General features: G+C 42.1%; 1 pseudogene; it reads left to right on the top strand.

Annotated features, from left to right (window-relative positions):
• The first annotated feature begins 376 nt into the window (after nucleotides 1-376).
• On the top strand, nucleotides 377-2,453 carry LOC113946142 (annotated as a pseudogene).
• The last annotated feature ends 3,547 nt before the right edge of the window (nucleotides 2,454-6,000 follow it).

The following is a 6,000-nucleotide window of genomic DNA, read 5'->3' as shown; positions in this document are numbered from 1 at the left end:
CTAATACTGAACATTGAGAAAGAGAAGGTGGTTGATGCTGGAAATTACTATACTGTAAGGGATAGTAACAAATCTCATATAAATTAACTGTGACTATATGAAGACTGAGAACACTTTCTTAACTCCGACATGACAATAGACCATGACCAAAAGCAGCATGGATCTACACAGGATAGCTATTGCCATTGGTAGAGTTCCACTAGGAGACCATCACAGGAAAAATGTCAATAAAACTGATTTAGAAAGTTGTTCACTACAGTGTTTTATATTCCATCTCATCACAAAATTAAGTCATTCAGTCTAGAAAATGAAATCTGCTATGGACTGAACACTGACCATAAACAATGTCTGAGATGATAAAACAGAAATATAGGGCACTGATGGAGTCTTGGTTACATCCAGACTTGGCTTATACCTTCATTTTTTGATCTAGAATAACAGGCAAGAGCAAGCTACTCACAGTTTCAGAAGATTCTGCTACCAGAGAAATTAAAAGGGAAAAAAATAGAGAACAAAGGTAAGAAAGGAGTATGGAGAGAAGAAAAAGGGGATAAGGGAAAGAATTCCAAACTAATGGGATTTCTCTCCTCAAGCTTAAAAAAAAAAAAAAAGCTTATTATGAGAATAAGCCATTTTGTACTTCATCTTGATTTTCAAGGAATGGGTGCTCTTAGGAGAAAGATGACTGTACTTGCATACCACCCCTGGTAAGATATGCCTCCTCTTTCTTTGCTCTTTGTGATCAACAGCTTCCAAAGTCCTACGAGCCAACTCTGATGCCTACAATACTGACACAGAGGTAAACGGGAAAAAGATGAAACTAATTTTCTTGAATGAAACTAATTCTCTTGGACATGGCAGGGAGCAATGAAGTCAGTCCCCGAAATGTCCGCTCAGTGTTCTACACGGACACTGATGTTATTTTAATGGGCTTCTTCACATACAGGCCTGACTCACAGCAAAACATCCTCACTTTTTGGGTTCCAGAAATCAAAGTATTCTGCCTCAGTACCTATTATTCCTGTGGCTGCCAGATAGAACTAAGGGGAGATGAAGATATTAAGAAGAAACTAAGAAGAAACTAACTACACCAGGCAAGGAGCCAATTAACACTACAGAAGGAAAAGCTTTAGCTGCCAGCATTGGGGCATATGCTTACCTGGGGTGTTCTGCCAAGACAAAAGAAGGTGGTGTTAGAGGCTTGGAGATCATTAACTAGTGTGCATTAAATGAGGAAAGGAGGAGAAAGAGACACTACAGACACTGCCAAATTTTGTGAAAAGCTAATATTATTTTGTTGTTGGATTTCATCATGTGGAAAGGTAAGTAGATGTTTTGTTGCTGTAGTGTTTGTGCTATAAAGGCTGCTTTTATGTTATGGAAGGAAAACATCCCTTATATCTGCAAAGCATCACACTTGAAAGGTTGGATTTATTTCCTTCTCCACCTGTGATACAGGCTGAAGAGCATAATTCTAGATTTGAGACGAGTACCAGTCTTGAGAAATGGAAATGACCAAGATACCATTCTCCACAGAGGTGTTTTGATCAAGGGGGGTACACGCAGACTAGAACAGGAACATAAACCAGCACTACTGGGACAAGCACAAGAACATGTGTTTTAGTGAATCTAATCCCAGGTTCCTGGTAGCAAGACTTAGTGGCAAGCAGCTATGCTGGCAAGGTTTCCTAGTATGCACTCCCTTCCATACACTTCCTTGAAGGATGTCCTTAGGGACAGGTGTCACCCCACACGTATCCAATAGTCTGCTGTGCTAATAGCAGTGGATTTCTGACTGGCAGAACAGGTCTGACTTTCTCTGGGATTCATTTGTGGAGCTGGCCTGGGCTTGGTTCCATAAATGAATCAGGACTGCAATGTATAACACAGGGTACAAAGGAGCCAGTGCTATCTCCACCTCTTCTTCAGGCACAGGTGAATAAACTGGGGTAAACCAGCCTGGATCTGGGGTAGGACAATCCAGTTCTTGATAGATTTCCTATCTTAAAAGTAGAGAAAAATACTAGACTTCAGTTTCTAAGCCTCTTTGTCCTTATGGTCTGAATGTATCTTAAATTTTTCTGTCGTTCCTTAGCACTTGCAGGCAGGAGACATGAAGAAAAGGGAATGCCAACAACCACGCTCTCAACTTTGCAAGTCATTAACAATCTGGAAAGAGACTGAGACATGCTGTCAACCTAAGCAGAACATCTCAGAGAGGCACAGAGATGGACCAAAATGGAAAGACTTTGGGTGCAACTCCACACTCTCCCCTTCTGTGAAGCACTGAGTGTTGGCAGCCCAAGGAACTGAGTTACAGATTGATATTGAAGGCACAAGCCTGGAAGCTGGGAAACAATGTGACTGCAGGGTTTGAAGGCACATGCTGTAACACAGTAAGTGGACAGAGAAATGTTTTGAGGTAAACCCCTTCTGATCCTGAAGTAAAGATCCTGAAGTAAAGGACTAATTGAGCATAACTGTTGTGAACTGGGAGAACATGGAAATCTGTCACTTCCTTTTGCTAACTTTCTCAGTGCTAGTTTCATCACTCTGGCAGCATGGTCAAAGTTTCCCAGGGGGACATAAAATGAGAATAAAGACAAATTTCTAAACTGATTGTGCACCTGGAGCTGTACACTTAAAAAACAAGCTTTTCCAGGTGAGAAACATAGTCAAATACACACTTAAGATTTTTACTGACTCTCCCCACCAGTATTTGCCTGTTGATAGTATTATGGGTAGAAATACTGGGGTTGGCCAAGTATTCAGTATTGGATGGGTTGCTGCTTTCCTTCTACATCACTTTCTGGTAGCAGTTTTGTAGTCCACAATCACACTGTGCCATAATAACAAATGCTTCAAGGATGATACTCTACATTTCCAAAAGTACCTTTCTTCCAAGAATTTCTGAGCACTTTTCAACATGAATTACCAGCCCACCTCTTGGTGAAAAGTAAGTGCTATATCCATTTTCAAAATGAGTAATTCAAACTGCTGTCTAAGAACCATCTACTTCTCAGAGCTTTCTTTTTCTAGTTTTCCAAGCCCTTTCCTCTCCTCACTGTCTATTATAATCCCCTTGATGCAACCTGATATTGTACCCAAACTTTAAAACTCCTCTCCCGATGCAACTTGGATGTGAGTGTGTGCTGTGTGTAAGTGTTCTCCTGATTCAGGCAGCAGCATCATTAGCACCTTTCAAAGAGCTGTATTTATGTAGATAGATTTAATTGTTATTTCCATTTTGTATGTGCATGTGTGGGTGGGGAGGATTAATCTACAGATAAGTCAAAGAGCACAGGTGTCTCAGGTGCCTCTGATGTGGGGCATTGAATTGGAGAGAGGAGTTTTGCAAAGATGTGAAGCACACACTGCTCTCACTGCTTGGAAAGTACAAACCACTGTGGTGAATCGGAGCTCACACATGCTTAGTAGGACACTGGTCAGCATATTGTCTGGTGTCTGTTTTCAGTCTAAATAAGCAAGTGCTTTCCTTCAGAAGGGTGTTTTGTTCAAGATAAGTAACTGGTTTCACTCCCAGAATTCACTGTACATATCTCTGAATTAAACTGTTGTTACACTGTGGGAAATGGAAAGTTGGCAATCTGTTTCCACTGTATACTTCTCTACAGCTGGAAAAGAGAAACTCATGGGAAGTTTTTCATCATCCCTTTGCTAAAACTGTATTTATTTACATTTTGCCATTTTTGTCAAAAAAATACAAACACTTCCTCTTTATCTGTCTCAGAACCCCAGGCCTATTGGGATAGGGGTGGTGCTCATGCATGTGAAGAGCTCAGATATTAGTTGTGGAAGAGCTGGAACGTCTGTAGGAGACTGATGCTTGGAAAGTGATACATGTGCATATCTGAAACTTGGAACAAAAATCAATACTGATTGTCATGGTTTGAGATAGCCCCAAAATCCAATTCCCTAGCTCCATTCCCCCTCCCACATCTCAACCTAATGTGAGATGGGTTTTTTTCCAGACAAAACACAACCAGACTCAGAATGGGGGAAAGGGAATATATTACAATGACTGTACAAATAAATACTATAACACATTATACACACGATCACAACTATCTGTACCATGACATATAATATTTACAATGGATCAGATCTCTTCTCCCCTCCAAATAAAAGTCCAGGAGGGAAAGAAGGACAGATCCTTTCCAGTCTCTCAGGGCGGCAGCTTCTTCTAAGGCAGCAGGTCTCCTCATCTCATGCATGCAGCAGTAACTGGATTGTTGTAGCTGGATCTCTGTTCAGTACACACAAGGGGGTCTCCAAGCCCCTCGGCTCTCCTTCGGTCCAAGCGAAGGCCTCACCTGTGGGCTGCCAGCAGGGACCAGACTCGCGTCACCACAGGTATATCACGAAATGCAGGGGCATCTTCGTGAAAGTCCCTTCCTCAGGGGATTCAAATTCCCCTTTGCAGAGCTCCGTGCTCTGTCTCAAGGCTGCTAGCTTAGCAGCAGCAGCGAGGGGGGCCAAGGTCAACCCCCCCCCCCCCCGCATTCCTTCTCCGTCCCGGTCCAGCTTCCCAGGACGCCTTTGAGCTTCTCAGCTCCTCTCTGCAAGTGCTGTAGCACTCCAAGGCTCTTTCAAGCAAGAGTCCATCATCTTCCTCCTTCCAGGAGGTTTCAAGGAGTTTGGGGTTTTGGTACAGTTCCTACCCCCAGAACTCTGAAGTTCTGCTGCGGGCTCTCTCTTCTGCTGCTTCCTCCGATTCAGTTCTTATCTGTCCTGGCTCTTACCCAGAGTCTCTAGACACTGCCGCCGCTTCTGCTCTGTCTCTGTAGCCCCCAGCTGGGGCTGGGGGGGGGCCAGAGGCCCCAAGGGGCTCCGGGCCCCTTTCCTCGTGGTCTCACAACATGGCAACTTCTTCTACCAACCAAACTACAAACTCTTCTCTTCCGGTGCTTGTGATATGTTTACATTTCTGCAGGAGCGCTAATTGGGCAGAACTTCAAAACTTCCAGGGGTCTCCACCCCTGGGGGTTACCACTTTTTCAGCCTCTGGGGGAAAACAAGGTTCAAACCACTACACTGATGAATCTATACAGAAGCAAACTGCCAGTAGTCAATATCCAGGCTACACTCGAGCCAGAAGTGCTCTCCTCTTATATAAGTCATTCTTCCAGTATTGGAGGTGAGAGAAAGGGAGGGAAAGGAGAGGAAGGAGAAGGAAACTGTTTTATTTTTTATTTTATTTTATTTTATGAATTTAAATATTAAACATGACTGTTTATTAAGGAAAATAAAAGCAAAAGAAAGAAGGACTGTAAAAGAGAAGATGGAAATTAAATGAAGATTCATGTATCATTCAACAAGGCCATTTCTAAGATGAAACACACTGTTTACTCCCCACCACCACAGTTTAAGATAGATGTCCAATTGAAACAGCAGGGGAATTTATATTATATTAACTGAATATGATGATATGCAGTACAATTTGAGATTTCAATGAAGAAAATATGCAAATAAATGAAATTGATGTATTTCAGTAGAAATAAAAATAACTAAATAAAATCAGTCCATAATAATAAAGCCATATGTGAGAGCAATTTTCCATTTTTATTTCAAAGATAGTTTATGTGTTCTATGAAATAGTGTTGTAGTAGTCTGCATGCCTAAGAATGTCATCAAAGAAAGGTTTGTAGACAAGCTGACTTCGTTGGGAAAAAAAACAGACAAGCTCCTGGACACTCATGTCTTCAAACACATCCTCCAGATCCCATGTGACAAAGGACCTGACTTCTCCCCATAGAGCTCCACATACTGTGATAAGCCACAAAAGCCATGACAATCTAGAATGAGTTTTGCAGAGAGATGTAGGCAGAACCTGTAAGCTTCGGTGACATCTACAAAGCGACAAATCAGCAATGCTTTAGCAAAATCCTTCCTGCACAGCACCCAGTACAGAGCTTTGGAAGGAAGAGCAGTTTGGAACTAAAAAAAAGCCCCACGTGTTCTTTCTTTTTCATTGCCTGT

This window comes from Corapipo altera, unplaced genomic scaffold (assembly GCF_003945725.1).
Source record: "Corapipo altera isolate COAL_440 unplaced genomic scaffold, ASM394572v1 46, whole genome shotgun sequence".
Taxonomy (NCBI): domain Eukaryota; kingdom Metazoa; phylum Chordata; class Aves; order Passeriformes; family Pipridae; genus Corapipo; species Corapipo altera.
This window is presented reverse-complemented; position numbering and strand designations above follow the sequence as displayed.